The 15,920-nt window shown below is 40.9% G+C and overlaps 1 protein-coding gene across 3 annotated transcripts in view; it reads left to right on the plus strand.

The window, feature by feature from the left end:
* Positions 1–6,661: 6,661 nt before the first annotated feature.
* The window catches only part of RNF182 (ring finger protein 182), a 32,418-nt gene continuing 23,159 nt past the window's right edge, over positions 6,662–15,920 (plus strand). For all 3 annotated transcript variants that reach the window (XR_003571669.1, XM_027887947.1, XM_027887948.1), the window contains exons 1-2: positions 6,662–6,833; positions 12,885–13,013. The gene's annotated coding sequence lies outside the window, so the exon portion shown is untranslated. The remainder of the gene's footprint in view (positions 6,834–12,884; positions 13,014–15,920) is intronic.

Consider the following 15,920-nt stretch of genomic DNA (forward strand, 5'->3'; position numbering starts at 1 on the left):
TTGTTATTTTGTTCCTTACTATTGTCTGGGACAGGGGTGGGATGTGTAATGGTTCATCAACATTTTTATGGAAATTAATCCTGGCTCTAAAAAAACCCACAAACAAACAACAACAACCACCACCAAACAAACAACCAAGAACAAAACTTTATATAGGCAGGGTTGATGGCAAATGACTATTGAAATGCAATTGTTACAGTTTTCTGCAATTGCTTTAGCTGTGCTATCACATTTTGTGATGTGGTTGGGAAATGCAAAGGGGAACAACCATTGCTGGTACCAAATTGCTGCACAGACTCCAGCTGTGAGCCCATAATGGGGTTTTTTGTGTGTGAGGCAAGAAAAGATGGGCACATTCTGAATCTGTTAAAGTGTAGTATGGGTTGGTCAATCTACTTGAACAATCTCAGACTGGTTTAATGCACAAATAGCATTGAAAAAAACTCTGATTCCTACATACTAAACTTCAGTCTGAGGACCTGTTTGGATGATGAGGCTTATAAGAGAGTGAGAAGGCAACAGGTGTAGTAGTACTCTGTACTGACATCATAGTTCACTATCAAATTGAAGCATAATTCAGGTTCACCTATAAGCAAATCTGTGTGAAGTGTAAGTAGTTTTTTGTTAGCTGAACATCTTGGGATATGTGTATTCTTGTCACACTGTTATCTTTCCCCAAGATGTATGAAGTCCCTACTCTTTTTGCCAGGCACATTTAGTGTGGTGTTGTACTGAGCACGAAAAACATATAGCTAAAATGGGTGAATCTTAATTACTGCAGGGAAGCAAAAAATCTCCTGATGTCTCCAGCTGGGAGTTTTGTGCGACTAATGACTGCAAGGCTTGAGGTGAAAATTTCCTTGACTGATGATTGTAACATATTTAAAAAATGAAAACATTCTGCCTCCAAAGCACCTAGTTGGTTTTCACCTAGTAGGTTTGCATCTATTTGAAGAAACTTAATGGGTCACATATTCAATCTACCCCTGAGCTGGGTTAAGTATGAACCACACAGCGAGCTACCAGCAACGGTAATCAAGATGTTTTCAGACTGGAATCAGATAGTGCTTTGCAGGGTTACTTAGATCATGGACCGTACAAACGCAGGTCTACGCCTGGCACATGGATGTGTCTTTAGATACCTCATTTCCTGAAGGCCAGATATGCAAATGAGTTTTAAAAGAACAGTTTGTGGGTTTCCAGCAATATTGTCTTGGGTGAACTATGGAAAAAGAAACACACAGGTGTGCAAATAAAGAGGATATTCACCCAGGCACAGAGGGGTGACTGTCCGTGGTGGGATATTAGTCCCTCCTGGATAAGAAAAAGAATCTGCATATCAGATGAGAAGCAGTATCATCTATTACCACATCTTATCCCCCTAACCACCACCAAAAGCTGCTTCAGAAGAAGCTTCAAGAAATTCAGTAATTTGCCTAAAGAGCAGTTTCTGTTAATGCTCCTTTCTCTGTCCCTCTAGCTTAATGACAGGCTTATGCGTTGAAATATTAAGGTTTCTATCCCTTTACATGTTTTATACAATCTAGTCCTTTCTCTAAATTTAATCTCATGTAACAGCAAGTGCTTTCAGTGTAATAGCTAATATTTCCTTTCATCACTTTCAAATTTATGTCTTTTTATTTCTACTGGATGCACTCTTGTTCTTAAATTATGAAAAAAAAAAAGTGACTAGAAATGCATAATTTATCCTCTTTGTAGCGTTCATTATTTTTTATAAAGCTCTATCATGTCCTTTCTTCATGTCATTGAGATACAAAATTTTCTCTCTCAGCCTCTCTCATTTGCTTTGCCTGTCTCCAGACAGTCTTTGAGTCTATTTTGCAGCTGAGTTCCCAGAACTGAACAAAGCACTCAAGATGTAGCAAAGAACCAACCTGTGGGAATTACAATGTTTTCATTTTGACTTTTTTCTTTTCCACTAGAATTTTGTTTAACAGTGATGTCCACTGAGCTTTTCACAATAATGCCAGGATTTTTTTTCTCAGCAGTTGCACTCAATTAAGGACCGAGTAGTTTGTGTGAGTAACCCAAAAAATGCCATCCAATATAATGCTTTCCCAGCATTAATTCCTCTGGCCACTGTGATGTTTATTCAGCTTCTAAGGATAGGCTTCACTATCTCTGAGGCTTTTTGACAGTAAGCAAAATTAAATAATGGTATTCATTCTGTAGGTTGCCACATCCTTTCACCTCTTTCCAGATCAATAATATTTTTAACATGCCCTTTTAACTCATGTGTTTCCTTGAGATGCAATGTTGCCACGGGGAGGCCGTTAATGAACTCGGGATGTATCTACACTGTCCCACACAGTGAATACAAGTACAGTCAGGCATGTCTTTGTAATGGTACAGCACTGCACTTCAACTTGTATATTGCCTGTTTCTGAGCAGGCTAACTTACTGTTTTGTTTTCAGTGGCTGTGGTATCTCAGCAAGGCACTACGCAGTGAAGGGCAGGCACGAGCCAGGTCATGTTGGAAGGCAACCACATAGTAGTAGTATTTGCTTTCTGACAGTTTTGAATGCTCAACAATACTTCGTCTCCACAAGTTTTTTACAGGACTCCTTATAAATCTCAGGCAATTATTTTGTTAAGTGATCAGCTGCAAGTCTGGACATACGTATACATACTTGATTTTCCTTATGCCAACGTCTTCCCAGTGGGGTAAAAAAAATAGACCTAGAAATAGGAAGATTGTGAATTTGCGTGTGCCCCAGATACCATGGATCTGGTATCTACTTTGCTGCTACTCAAGCTCTCCTTCACCACTTTTCGTGTCCCTCACCCCTAAAAGCCACTCCCAGCCACTCAGGCTGCTGCGGTGGCTCTGCCCAGTCAGAGCTGCCTGTAGGAAGCAGCTGGCAAAGCTGGGGAGGACCTGTGTCCTTCTGGCATTCCAGTCCTTTTGCACTGCTGTAGCTTTCTCTCCTCAGGACACCCAGAAATCTCAAGCAGTGGTTTAAAATGCACATTTCTGCCCAAGGTAAAGAAAAAAAAAATGCTCTGGGGAAGGCATACTTTCCTTTTACAAAGACAGAACCTAGGAGTTCATCCCCTATTTTAGCATACTGATGTTTTATTGCTTCCTTCAATTATGACTTCAGCTCATTTTCCAGGTTCCAAAGTCTCTAATTTCCAAAAGGACTGCTAGCCTACAGACACAGAAAAATGGTTTTGCGCTGTCTACTGTCAAAGTTATTACTACAATTATTACATTATTTAAAATTTATATTACACATATCTAAAAGGCTGCAATCAAATTAGGTCCCACTGCACTCACCACTACCCAAATGTGTAACTAACGGCATTTCAGGCCCTCAGGAAAAACATTTAATTCTAAGAAAAACTCCTCTGGGCAGAAATTGCCTATATTTTTGTTCTGTGGGAAAACGGTGCCTGGTGTTGGTACAGCCTAGAAGCTGCACCACAATCTTAATAATGATAGTAGTAATGATAATTAATATTAGTATTGAATATTGTTACTTCCGTTTTATCACAACTTACCCCTCTCTATTGTTTTAATGTGATGTGATGAGAACGTGTTTCATTCCTTCGCCTGAAGTATTCTTTATTCAAGGTTTTGGTGATAGTTAAGGATACTTTGCTCTGCTTCCAAGGAACAAATAGGCCAAAAGCCGTTGGTGGGATGAACTAGAGTGAGAACAAATGGCAAAAGAGAGGGGACACCATCAAAAGCTGTTCTGCTCCACATGAATGTTCAGTGTTCCACGATGAATTCCTTCAGTACACCGAGTTACCGGAAAAAATCCTCTGCGCTAGGAAAGATGAACATGTCACTGCTGAGTCAGAAGCTGGCTATGGTCATATCACACATAGTACACATTTTTTAAGATGTTCTTTTTTGGGGGTTTTGTCACCCTCTCCCAAAGAAGTAGACGTTCCTTAAAAATTGTTGCCGGAAGGCATTCCAGTTGTAGATTTTAAACATACTGTCGTTAAGCCAAACTGGGAGAAATAGGGACAAAGTGTCAAAACGTAAAGGCAGGATAACTTAGTGTTAAAATGTTACAAAATGTAATGCTGATTTAATACTGATTTATTCCTGCAATGCAGGAGTTTAATGTTTTTTTCTTTTCATTCTGCTCACTATACATATAGAACTATATTTGTGACTGCAAACAGCCCTACTTTTCTAAATGCTATTGCAAAAGTTAGGCTCCAAATGGCATTAAGCTAGTTAAAATTAAACACACCTCAAGCAGAGTTTAAAAACAAACAAACAAACAAACAAACAGCCACCGTGAAATACTTTACAAGCACTAGAAGAGTGAAACGGCTAAGGTTCTGTCCTAAAGATACAGGTGATATCCATCTACAAAAATGGCTCACCTCTGTTAGTAAAATACCCTTGTAACTCTAACAAGGAAAAATAATCTAGAAGGCATGGATATCTACACAGATACGACCTATTGAGTTTTCCTGCAAGTCTTTTAAGCTATCATCCAGTTGTCTCAATTGCCCCTTCTGGAAATGTTATTCTTCACCTTCAGCCTAGAGAGGGAAATGTTTTAAGTCTGTGTGTAAAACTGCACTGAAGATTAAAAGCCCCAGGAACACATGAAATAATATCAGTACTCAGGTGCTTTGTATCAGTGAAGACCAGACAGTAAGTACATCTTCCCTATAATTTTTCTATCTTTTCCTGTGCCTCCACCTGGGAGAAAGTGTTATGAATTTATTTTGTAAGAAAAATACATAGGCATCATAGCAACTGCATGGCATTTCTTGCTGCCAGAACAGTGACCATTTCTTTGAGCAAAGTTTATGTTGCTCAACTCTCTTCTTTAAATGCATCTTAATGTAAAAAACATTCTTACTCTTCTAAAAGATTTTGTAATACGAATTGCTTCCCAGCATTTTAGGTGGTTTTTTTTAAGCTATATTTGTTTGAAGTGTTATGAATATTGATACTCCATTTGATTAAAAGGGTGTGAGCATTCTTTTTTATCAGGAAAAATGAGCAGAGTTTCTCCTATGCCATGAGATCCAGCACGTGGCAAATCTTCGACTTCTCCAATGTTACTCTTTCCACTTCAGAGCAACCAAATTCACGTTAAGGAAAAACAAGCAAAAAAATCAGCTCTGCTGTGCTCTGACTGGATTTACTTTTTTTTTTCTTTTTCTTTTTTTTTTTTTAATTCTAGAATTAATATTTAGCATGCAAATTAGATAGATAAATATGTGGTGACCCCCTGTCTTTTGTACCCAACCTTCTGTCTCCCTCATTTGTGCTGTCATTGTCATTTGGCTGTGTTAAGGTCTGCCAGCAGCTCTGCTGTAAGCTGCGTTGTTTTGTGAAGAGCTCCAGTGGGGGTCTTTCTTGTCTTTGGCAAACTCGTCCTAAAGAGTATTTTCTGCAGTGTGCCAGCAGCTCTTGGCACAGATTCATCAACTCACAGTGACTTGCAGCACTGATACTTAATAGTCAACCCCTGTAGCTTAGCAGTAGCTGAGATGGATAATGCAGCCTCCAAGTTGTTACTTGCATGTTGGATTTCTTCTGTTTGGCAAACTTAAAAAGTCCAGTTTAATCAATATAAACCAGGGAAAGAGAAAAGGGGGGAGATCCATCTTGCACTTTGGAGGGTGTTTTATCAACTTTACTACTATTGAGAGAGAGAATAAGAATGTTCCAGGCAGAGAAATTAGAAGAGAATAGATTCAACAAACTGATACGACTGGGCCTCCGGTGGAGGAGGAAAGGAAGAAGAAAGGAGAGACTGCCTCAGCTTTTGTCAGTCGTGTCAAGTAGAGAGAAGGATGTGAAGATGGGCGTCCATGACACACCGTAGGCTGCTGATGTAGGAAAACATGCCACTCCCTAGACTCAGGATAACAGAAGGAAGACCCTAAATCTCAAAAGTGGCAGAACACAATGATATCTCCCACCCATCTGACCACTTTACCCTGATCAGTTCTCAGCCTTTCCCTCCTATTCCTTCCCATCACCCATGTTTCCCTTCCCGTTTGCTGCCTGCATAGCACCCAGGGCAGCGAGCCCTACACCTCCTTAACCCTTAGAGTCTGCTGCATCATACTAAATACTCAGCAGAAGTCCAAAACCCTGCTGCATCCTTGGATCTTCAGCGACCACGAGCTGCTGCCCAGAGGGGTCCCAGGAGCAAGTTCCCACACAAAAGCAGTTCCTCACCTGAGGATGTTGGAGCTAAGTGAAACAAAATGAAAAGCTGTTGCTAAAGAAGTTTGGTCGCGGCTTTGTCGAGGTTTTGTGGTGATGTTCTGAGATCAAACGGGCTGCAAAGGCGGGGGCCGGGCGGCAGGGGCTGGAGTGCAGGTCAACTCCTTACATTTCACGGTATGGGTGCTCCCTGGGTCCCCGCTGCGCTGCGGTCCGCTCTCGGAGTGTGAGTGTACCTCTGGGTGCGTTTTGGGGACAAGTCTCCCTGAGGAGGCGGCAGGGATGGGGCGGGGTTGCTCTGAGCTGAGGGGCCACATCCTAGCCCAGGGATGCGGGTTAAGGTGAGGGCGTCGAGGCGCTTTCCCACCCCCGGGCCGGGCTGGGCGGTGCCGGGGGCTGGCTGCGGGCGGAGGCGAAGGAGGAGGAAAAGGCCGAGATATTCCTGAATGAACGGCTCTCTCCTCACCCCACACCTCCGCCCGGCTCCCGCCTCCCTCCCGCCACTCGCCGGTGTCTGTTCGAGGCGCAGCCAGTTTCTATAGCGACGGCGCTGAGCCGCGGCTCTTCCGAGTAGTAACAAAGCCCGGCCGCCCGCTGCCGCGCCGGGGCTGCGGGGGGACGCGGATCCCTCTCCCGAGGACACCGCGACAGGTACGGAGCGAGGGGATGCCCGGCGGCGAGGCTCGGCGACCTGCCGCCGGGGGAGAGGGGGTCTTCGCCGCCGCGGGCCGGGCGGCGGCTGTGGGGGAGAGGGGGAGGCGTCCGTCCGTGAGTCCGTCCTTCCCCCTGCTCGCGTCTGTGGCAACCCGATGGACAGCGGGGAGGGGCTCGGGAGTGGAGCTGCAGGTACGACCCTGGCGGCCCCTTCCTGAGTTGGCCACGGTGGCGGTGGCGGTGCGGGTCCCCCCGGGTACCCCCGCTGGCCGGGGCGGCGGCGGCGGCGGGAGGGGACGGCACGGGCGGGCTTCGAGCCCCGGGCGGCAACCGGTGGGCTCCAGGGGGGACAGCGCTTCTCCTCATCCCTTAAGGTTATCCTTTGAGAATAATAATAATAATGATAATAATAATAATAATAATAGTGTTGTTGGTGGTGTGTGTGTATATATATATATATATACATATATATATAAATATGACCACCCGGAAAATTTCGGTGTTGCAAAGTTTCATTTCTTCAGCTTTATGAAGTAAATGATAAATAGGATAATAGTTTTAAAATGCGCCACTTAGTTAGGGGAAAAAAAAAAAAAAAAAAGGATGGGTATTATAGGGTAAACAAGAAAATCACTGCTTGTTTCTAGGAGTAAGTGTACCGAAGGATTTTAGGTAAAATAAGTGTAGCTTTCAGAATCAGAGGCTAAGATGGTAGAAGTGATAAACGTTTTCTTATCTCGGGCGGCCAAGGTTAGGCAAGAATTAGCAGTCCTCACCTGCTAATGTCAGAGGGTGGATGAGAAGGTCATTAGCAGGTCGTCTGCCTGAGCAATGCTTGTGGTGCATGTAATCAATAACATCCGAATAGTAGTTGGCTGCATGAATAACCACGCATTTCAGCAGAAGTTTAAAATTCAGAGGAACTTCCCAAAGATAACAGAACGGCTGACCCTGCATGATGAGGTCCTGAGGAGCAATCGTTATGGTTCTTTGCTGAGTGATTTAGGAAATAAACTAGATAGCGAGGCAAGGCAAAATTGTGCTCTGACTTGTATGCAGCCAGCAGCATATCCTAGATGGAAATCTTCTTGAATGTGAACAATGGGAAAAAGGGAAATAGTATGTTAGATGAGGAGAGTATGGCTAGCATAGTTATTGAGTGGGTGGACAAGAACTGACATTTTAAGTAATATGTAATCTAAATATCAGATTATTAGAGATTTTAAACACTAAGCGTAAGGTAGTATCAGGGCATCAGAACTCAAAGGCTAAGCATTGAATGGAAGAAGTTTGAGAAGCATATAAGTGAAGTGTTAAGTGGAGCTACCAATACCATTTAAGTAAATGATGTGAAAATAGTGGGAAGAGAAGATACAGCTCTTCAGCAATTATGAATACAAGTAGCATAGAAAATGGAGACAGGCTTCTCTTGCAGAAGATGTATAAATGAAATAAGTTTTAAATGAGGCTTAATAAAGTTGAAACATTTCTTGATATAAAATTTGAACTAGTAACATAGCAATTCCATACAGTGGAATTCAGATGTAGTATTTTTAAAATGGCAACAACAAAAAAAAAAAAGGATGGAATTTCTGAGATATGTTGATTGCAGTGATCTGCCCAGTGTTTATAAGTGCTTGTCCTTTGCTTCTTTCAAAAGTGTCACAGCAGTTGTTCTGTTGAAAAAGTTATAACCTTCTGAATGACCTCTGTTTTCCCATGCAACACTGGAAAGAAAACTCTTTGAGTTTATTAGATGTGTAAAAATGGAGACCTCAGATTAGTTTAGCGTGATGGAAAACAGCATTTCAAGACCATACTCTGGGCTATCTGAAATTGAATGCACCTAGCAGGAAATAAAAGGTCAGCTGTGTATAATAAAGACCCGGACACTTCTAGTCCCTTAGCTGCATAGCAGAGAATGAGAAACATCAGAACTCAATACGACCTTGCCTTAAAGGCAAAAGGGATAAGTAAAATATATATGGTCACGCTAACAAGTGGCATTTCAGTCCTGAAATTGTTCCTTGTGGAACAATTGCAAACTCCACTAAATGAAGTTTATCGGAGGTAAAAACAATGTGGTAGCTGAGGCAGTATCAGGAAAGAACACAATAGTTCAGTACAGATAATACATCCCATAATACAGCCTGACATTCATAAGGGTTTCTGATGGTCTAAACAGTTCTGACAATTAGATCCTAGTCTCTCAGGCTGTCATTTCACACCTTTCTGATGCTCTTCAGTCCACACTAGCTTTATAAGAAGCCTGTTCTGAAGCATCTTCTCAAGCTGTGCACTCTGCAGTGATATAAGGCCACTGCTGGGGTCTGTTGGCCAGTATTCCTCTTGCTGTGATCAGTTTAACATGTTTGTTTATATCCTAGGTGCGATGACTTGCTGTTAAATGGTTTTTTTTTTTCTGGAGATGTACGTGTGTTTGCCGTAGCCAGCAACTATTTCAAATACACAGGGACTGCTGCCTTGAGGTTGTGATTTCAGTCCTTCCAGACAGGTTGCTAAGGAGTATTAGGGATCCTTGGAGAGCAAAGCTCAGGAAATTCTCCTGTGGCCTTTGCACACATTGCGTGCTGAAGCGCTGCCTATCCAATATAAACTACTGTTCTGACAGTGAAATAGTATGGGCAGATGTGTACCTTCTGTGTCGCAGTGTATAACACATGATAGTTGTGACTTTCTAGTATAAAGAAAACATTTGCAAGTGCGAGAGTGCTGTGGTAAGCTGCAAAGAGCTCAAACCTCTTCAAAATGTACCTTAGGTTTCAAATTCATTTGCAAAGACAGATGAAGAAGTACAAGATGTGCAGCTTTTAACCTACTACAGCTCTAAAATTTTTAAAATTCAGTCCTCTGTGTTTCATTCAGCTTGCTTTTCCTGCAGAAGCGATGTAGCAGGATTTTAGGCACAATAAATGCCATAATTTGTCATACTTTTCCTTTTCCCATTTTACCCTTTCCACTATAGATGAGTGAACGCAAACATTCAGTACAAGGTGAAATAACACAGCAGCAATTAAAGTTTAGTCCGGGTAGTGTGAAAACCTGAGATGTTCCAGTGTCTCTGAAGTGTGTTAAGCAGACTTCAAATTCGTTTAGGTTCTGTCTGATACTTCTTGCCATTTCCAGGAAATTTAACCAAAGATGTAGTTCCCTGAAAGACTCAGGTTCACAGATGTTTGGTAGATACGTATCACATTTTGAAAGTAGCATCTATAAGGATTGCTACTTCTGGTGTTGCCATATTCAGAAACTGGGGAGAGGAATAGAACAGGCTTTCCTATCTGAATTAGGAATTGCTCAAGTTATTTGCAGAAATGGCAGCCTGCAAAATAGAAAGGAGTGTGACAATCTGGATTTGAGAAAACCTGAAGGTGTACAGAGCTGCAATGAGGAACAAGGTGGGGGTTGATGTGCAGTCTGTGATAGAGATGTAGCCCTGGAGTCAAGGGAGAATTACCTGGGTCTGGTATGAGGAGTCAAGTTGAGGCAGAGCAGGGACAGGCTAGTGGAGACCCAGCCAGGAAAATCTGTAGATATTAGAAGGTGTGCATCAGTTCCTCACAGTGGATGGCCCAGTGAGGTGCTGAAGGCTTCTTTTAGACCACTTTTTGTAAGCCTTCAAGGCTTCATCGACAATATCTCTGTCAAAGGGTGCTGGTCAAGAAACCCAAACCTTTCCATAATAGTTTCAGGGCAGGTGGTGTTCCAGGCAGGGGAACTCATCTTGGCAGGCAGTTCATGACAAAGAAAGAAAACTCGCATTTCGGGTGGATGTACTCAGGCAGGAGTTGTTCTCCTGTGAACGGAAAGAAAATATTCCCCCCTTGGTGACTCACAAGCAGTGACCTGATGAGAGTCTGCTTGAAAAAGCATCTGACCTTGAAGCTTCTGCTGTGGCATAGCTTTATGGGAAAGTATGGCTTGACCGCTGAGGAGCTACCCTGCAGGTGTTTATCAAGAACCTGCAGAAGCCATTTGTCTCCCAATACATGATGGGGGACCTGGAGTATTTCCACAGTAGTATTCTCTGTTGAAAACAAACCTATTCAAAACTCAAGCTGATTCATTCTTTTCATTCTTCAAAAAATTCCTACAAGTAACTCTCAAAAAAAGCTTGTTAAGGCTTACCAGTGCTTCTACGGCTATTGAAAATATGGAGTTTATTTAGCTAGAATTTTATAAACACCTTAGGCAGAAATTTTGGGTAGTGTTTGAATCACCATGTGGGCTGTTGTATAACATGTGTGTGTAATGAGGGCTTTTATCTTCCTGTATCTTTTGTAGTTCATGGAGTTATACTTGTATGCTGTTAAAGTGACAGCTAAATGAAAGTCAAAAAAAAAAATAAAGTGATGTGTTTGGTGCTAGGTTCAAATAGTACAATGAATGAATTGCAGGGCCACAAATTACACAATGAGAATAAAACAAAGCATTCACTAAATAACTGCCAACTGTACTGCACACACTTCCTGTGGAAGAAAATGATGTGTTGCTGTATGACTAAAACTGTATTGTAATACATATATTCATTGGAATGCTGATGCTTTGTAATGTTCTTGGATTAGTTTTCAGTGTATTACAGACATTTTATTGTGTCCTCTAAATCAAAGAGCGCTTTTGTACCTGATGCTTTATTCCTGTAATCAAGTTGCCTCTCATTCTCTGGCAAACTAAACAGATTGAGCTCTTTAAAGCCTTCACTCGAAGGAGTTTTATTCAGCTCCTGAATATTTTTTTTGTGACTGATCTCACTGTTCCTGTGAGAAACTGTCCAGTTGTTCAGTGTCCTTTATAGAATGTGAATATTAGAACAGTGCAAAATATCTTAGTTTGACTTTCACCGCCGCATGGAAGGTAATGGTATCTAGAGAGTAGATGGTATCTAGACCTCCTCAGCTATCCCATGTTGCTAAATCCATGTTGCCATGATCTGACACTCAATGATTTGTCCTCTGTGACTTCTGTATGTCCCTGTACATTTCAGGGAGGTTGGACCAGATGACCTTTAAAGGTACCTTCCAATCCAAACTGTTCTATGCTATGATTCTGTATTTTTTCAATTTATTTGTTTTCCATTAAATAGTTCCACATTCTCAAGGACTGGTCTGATAATTCCAGTCTCTGTATCTGGTTGTATTCAGGTGCATTTTGTTGGAATGAGCCTGGTTTGCTAAATAATCCTGTCCTCTTAGATATTTAATTTTCTGCCAAATTTTTGAAGTTATTTTATATTTCCTTCAAGTCCAAAGGTGAAAAAGTTTATTAGCCTAGTTCTCAGGCTCCCATTTAAAACATACCTATTAGATAATCCCTTCTAGCAGGTATTAGTGGAGAAAAAGCTGGGAATTTTTAATCTACATTCTTCACTCACAGTGCGAGTTAAGTACCCAACTTATGTGAATAGTCATAGCTTTGTCTTTAGCAATCTGATATCGTAACAATGCAGCTAGAAAGTACTTAAATATTAAAGAGAAATGCTTTTTGTATTTTGTTAATTCCTCATTTTGTTTGTATCACTTCAGAAAAGTTGAGAGCTGGATGTGCTCTCTGCATTTTTCAAGATGCAAATGTGCTTCTCCTTTCTTCTCTGCCATCTCCATGGTAGACCTGAAGTTTTCTTTTCCCTCCAATACGTCTCTTAAGATAAGCCCTTGATGTTTGTGCTATTAAGTTCAAGGTTGACACCTTGAATAACACTTGTTCAGTAAATGGAAATGAAATAGGATCTTACTAGTTAGATCTATCTGAAAAGACCAAAAGGGAGAGCGGGAGAGCACCTTCTGACTGTATAACTTCTGTTATACTTCACTGGCCATTAGGTGGTATTTTACTCTCAAGATGATAGGCATGGGTACCTGCTCATTTAGAGATCAGCTAACAATGAAAAATTTCACTTCTAGCCCACTCTGTCTTTTAAAAATCAGGTACAAGTATCTATCCAGTAAGATAAAATCTGCCCTCTTTATCCTGTAAGTTTTTCTTAGCCTAAAATATAAACTTAATTGTCAAATACTATCTCTCTCACAGGACAAAGAGACAACAGAGACCATGCCATCGATGATTCATCTGTTTTTGTTATCAACCATTCAGACCTTTTGGTGATGGATGGATGAATAGATTGAGCCCAGAACTGTAAGCCAGCTTGGCAGCTGGCAGGTAAGTCCCTGGAAGCTCACCAGAATACTTTCTCAAGCATCACACTTGTATTTTCCATGTTGTATTTTGCCAAGTCATATCCTAGAATATAAAATATCCTCTTAAGACACTAGGATCACACTTAAGCATACATCTACTTTCAGTGGAACTTAAGCATATAGAGACTTGTACATATGCTCAGGTAGGGATCTGAAGAAGGATGCCTTCTTGGATGGGGAGATAGAGAAACAGTTCTGGCAAGACTTGGAAAGAGCAAGTCAGAGCTGAAAATTTATGGTGTGCAGGTGACATAAAAATGATGCAATAATATTGCGTATTGATGAATCCCACAAAAATCCCAAATGAATCACATTTTGTGTCATCTGTTTCTGAAGAATAAATGGAACTTACTTTCTTACATGACTGCTGTGCCATCTAACAGGCAAGTTAAAGCATTTTATAAGCCTGAAATGAGGAAATATTAAGTGCAGTTGTGCTTCCCTACCTTTCCAGGGTATATCTCCCAAGATAGTTTGTCCTACAGCAGTGTGCTGTGGTAATGGATCTGGCAGCATTTGCATTAAGAGGATTGTTTTTATGAACGTAACATGGGTTAAACATTTGCATCTTGCTGAAGTGTGGGACTTAGGATTTGAGGACAGTTTTCAGTGTGTTCATTGGTGTAAATGTAAGGGTTTGGTAGCAAATATTGACATAGATTTATTAGAATATGAATTCTCATTGACTTTGGGACTGGGAGGAGGGGAGCATATCACAAGAACACATAGAAAGAAACTTTCTGGCGTGGGTCTTATAAATGCAGGTTTGATATTCAGATATGGCTATGAACAAATTGAACAGCCTTCTGAACTTCATGCTGTGTTGAAAATTAAGTCATACGCCTATTTTTCTGTTTCAGTAAAGTAGAATTATTCATGAAAAGAAACGTCAGTTGTGCCAGTTTTTTAATTAATTTTCAGATTTAATATGATTCTTCCCTCACTGTCATTTATATAGATAGCTCATATAGTGTGTGTATTCTGTAGGTCCCTTGAGAGGGTAACAACTTCTCTGTAGTTCTAGTCCACACACATGTGCAGACACACATTTATACATGCTACCTTCTCAAGAGAGCTAGACTATTTGAAATTATGCAAATATATGCACATGTATATTTATATTTGTCAGCCAGACCAAGGGTATAAATTGACATCACAGAGACACATGTGGAAATTTCCTGCGTACAGTGCTGTAAATTACTGTACAAACAAGTTCATCCCTGTCACCTTTTGTTTGCCTGTTGCTCTAGGAAGAGAAACAATTTCACATATTATGATCAGCAAAGTGCAGCTGTGGACATAATTCATGTCAAAACCAGAAGTATCTGTCCACTGACTGTAAAATAGTAACTTTTAATAAACAATCCTGCTGCATAGTCAATGCCTCCTCCTTTATGCTGTGCCACTCTGCACCTCTTTCTATAGCAGTATTGTGTCTTTATGCTTAGTTTTTTCACCCTTTTATTTCACTTATGATCCTGTCTGCATGAGTGAAGGAAGCCAACCTCACTGGAACACAGATTTTAATTTTTTTTAAAGGTCTGTCAGAGCGTTGTTCTATACATTTTATTTTGCTGCTCACACATTAGCAAAGTTAGCCAAAGCAGAGATAAACAGCAAAAAGAAGCATGAAATTATGCTGTGAGAAATAATAAGCCCTGGGAAATAAAAAATACACAGTGATCAGCACATGGCTGTCTGTATTAAAAAGTAAGGTTTGTCTCACCCTGTTACTGTTGGCCCAGAGCTTCTTTGATCATGTTTGAAGAGTTGCATTTGTTTGGGGATGTTTGGAGGGTTGACAAAGGGCAACTTGAATGAACGGTTGCTTTTTGTTTGTATATGCATAAAATTAAAATTCAAATGCTTATTTGTGTGTTATAGTAATGCACATAGCTGAAGGATTTGATTCATTATTTGTTGTTCAAACATTAGCAATACCTTTCATGGACAAGACATAATAATGTAAATTTTGCTGTGTACAATACAGTGTCTAAACAGACAAAAGTGCAACAAGTAAGGTATGTCAGAAAATTCCAGAGAAGGAGATTAATATTGTTTGGCATTGGTTTTGAGTCACAATGGATAGAAGTGGTTTGCTGGGTTTTGTGGGTTTTTTGTTTGTTTTGTTTTGGACTTGTTTTATGGTAGAGAATATGAAAGATATGGGTCTTTTGGGAAGAAATATGAATTAGGAGTGGGATTTCTGGACTGACATGTGGATGAGAATGAATTTCTACTCTGGCAGAAATGTCTGTTAAAATACCTAATTTTGTGCAACCAGTACTCACTGAAATGTTTATACCAAATTTTCTGGAGAATACACTGAAGGAGTGTGGAGCGCTCAGACAACAGGCAAAGTCTGAAAAACAGGAAATAATCAAACTGAACCCATATATTGTAAGATCATATTGTTCTGAGAGAAGAAACAAATCTTGGGAAAGCAATTTCATCAGCATTCATAGCACAGAGCAGTGGCACAGTTCCTGTGAAGCCTGCTCCAGAACTGACGTCGTTTGTCCACCATGACATACTAGGCCACTCAAACTGGCACACAAATACTGAGCAGCTGCCTCACACAAATCCAGTTGCATATCTCCAGCAAAAGAAAGACTCTAGTCAGAGATATGAATGGTTATTCACCCATCTGCAAAAAGAAATGCAGTGTGCCAGGCAGCAAACAGCAAGCATCATACATTCACTGATGAGCAAAGTGATAATGGGGAAACCACAGGGAATTGTGTTGATAGGAAATGGGCAAATATTGGGGGTCTGTTCAGTTAAACCTGCTGGTTCCAGCGAAGACACTTGACAAAGCTCACTTCCCGTGTACAACTCCAGATGTCCATGAAACTTGGGTTGTTTTATT

The sequence above is a fragment of the Empidonax traillii genome, unplaced genomic scaffold, assembly GCF_003031625.1.
Source record: "Empidonax traillii isolate 1590-97213 ecotype Southwest subspecies unplaced genomic scaffold, ASM303162v1 scaffold225:size1387458, whole genome shotgun sequence".
Taxonomy (NCBI): Eukaryota; Metazoa; Chordata; class Aves; order Passeriformes; family Tyrannidae; genus Empidonax; species Empidonax traillii.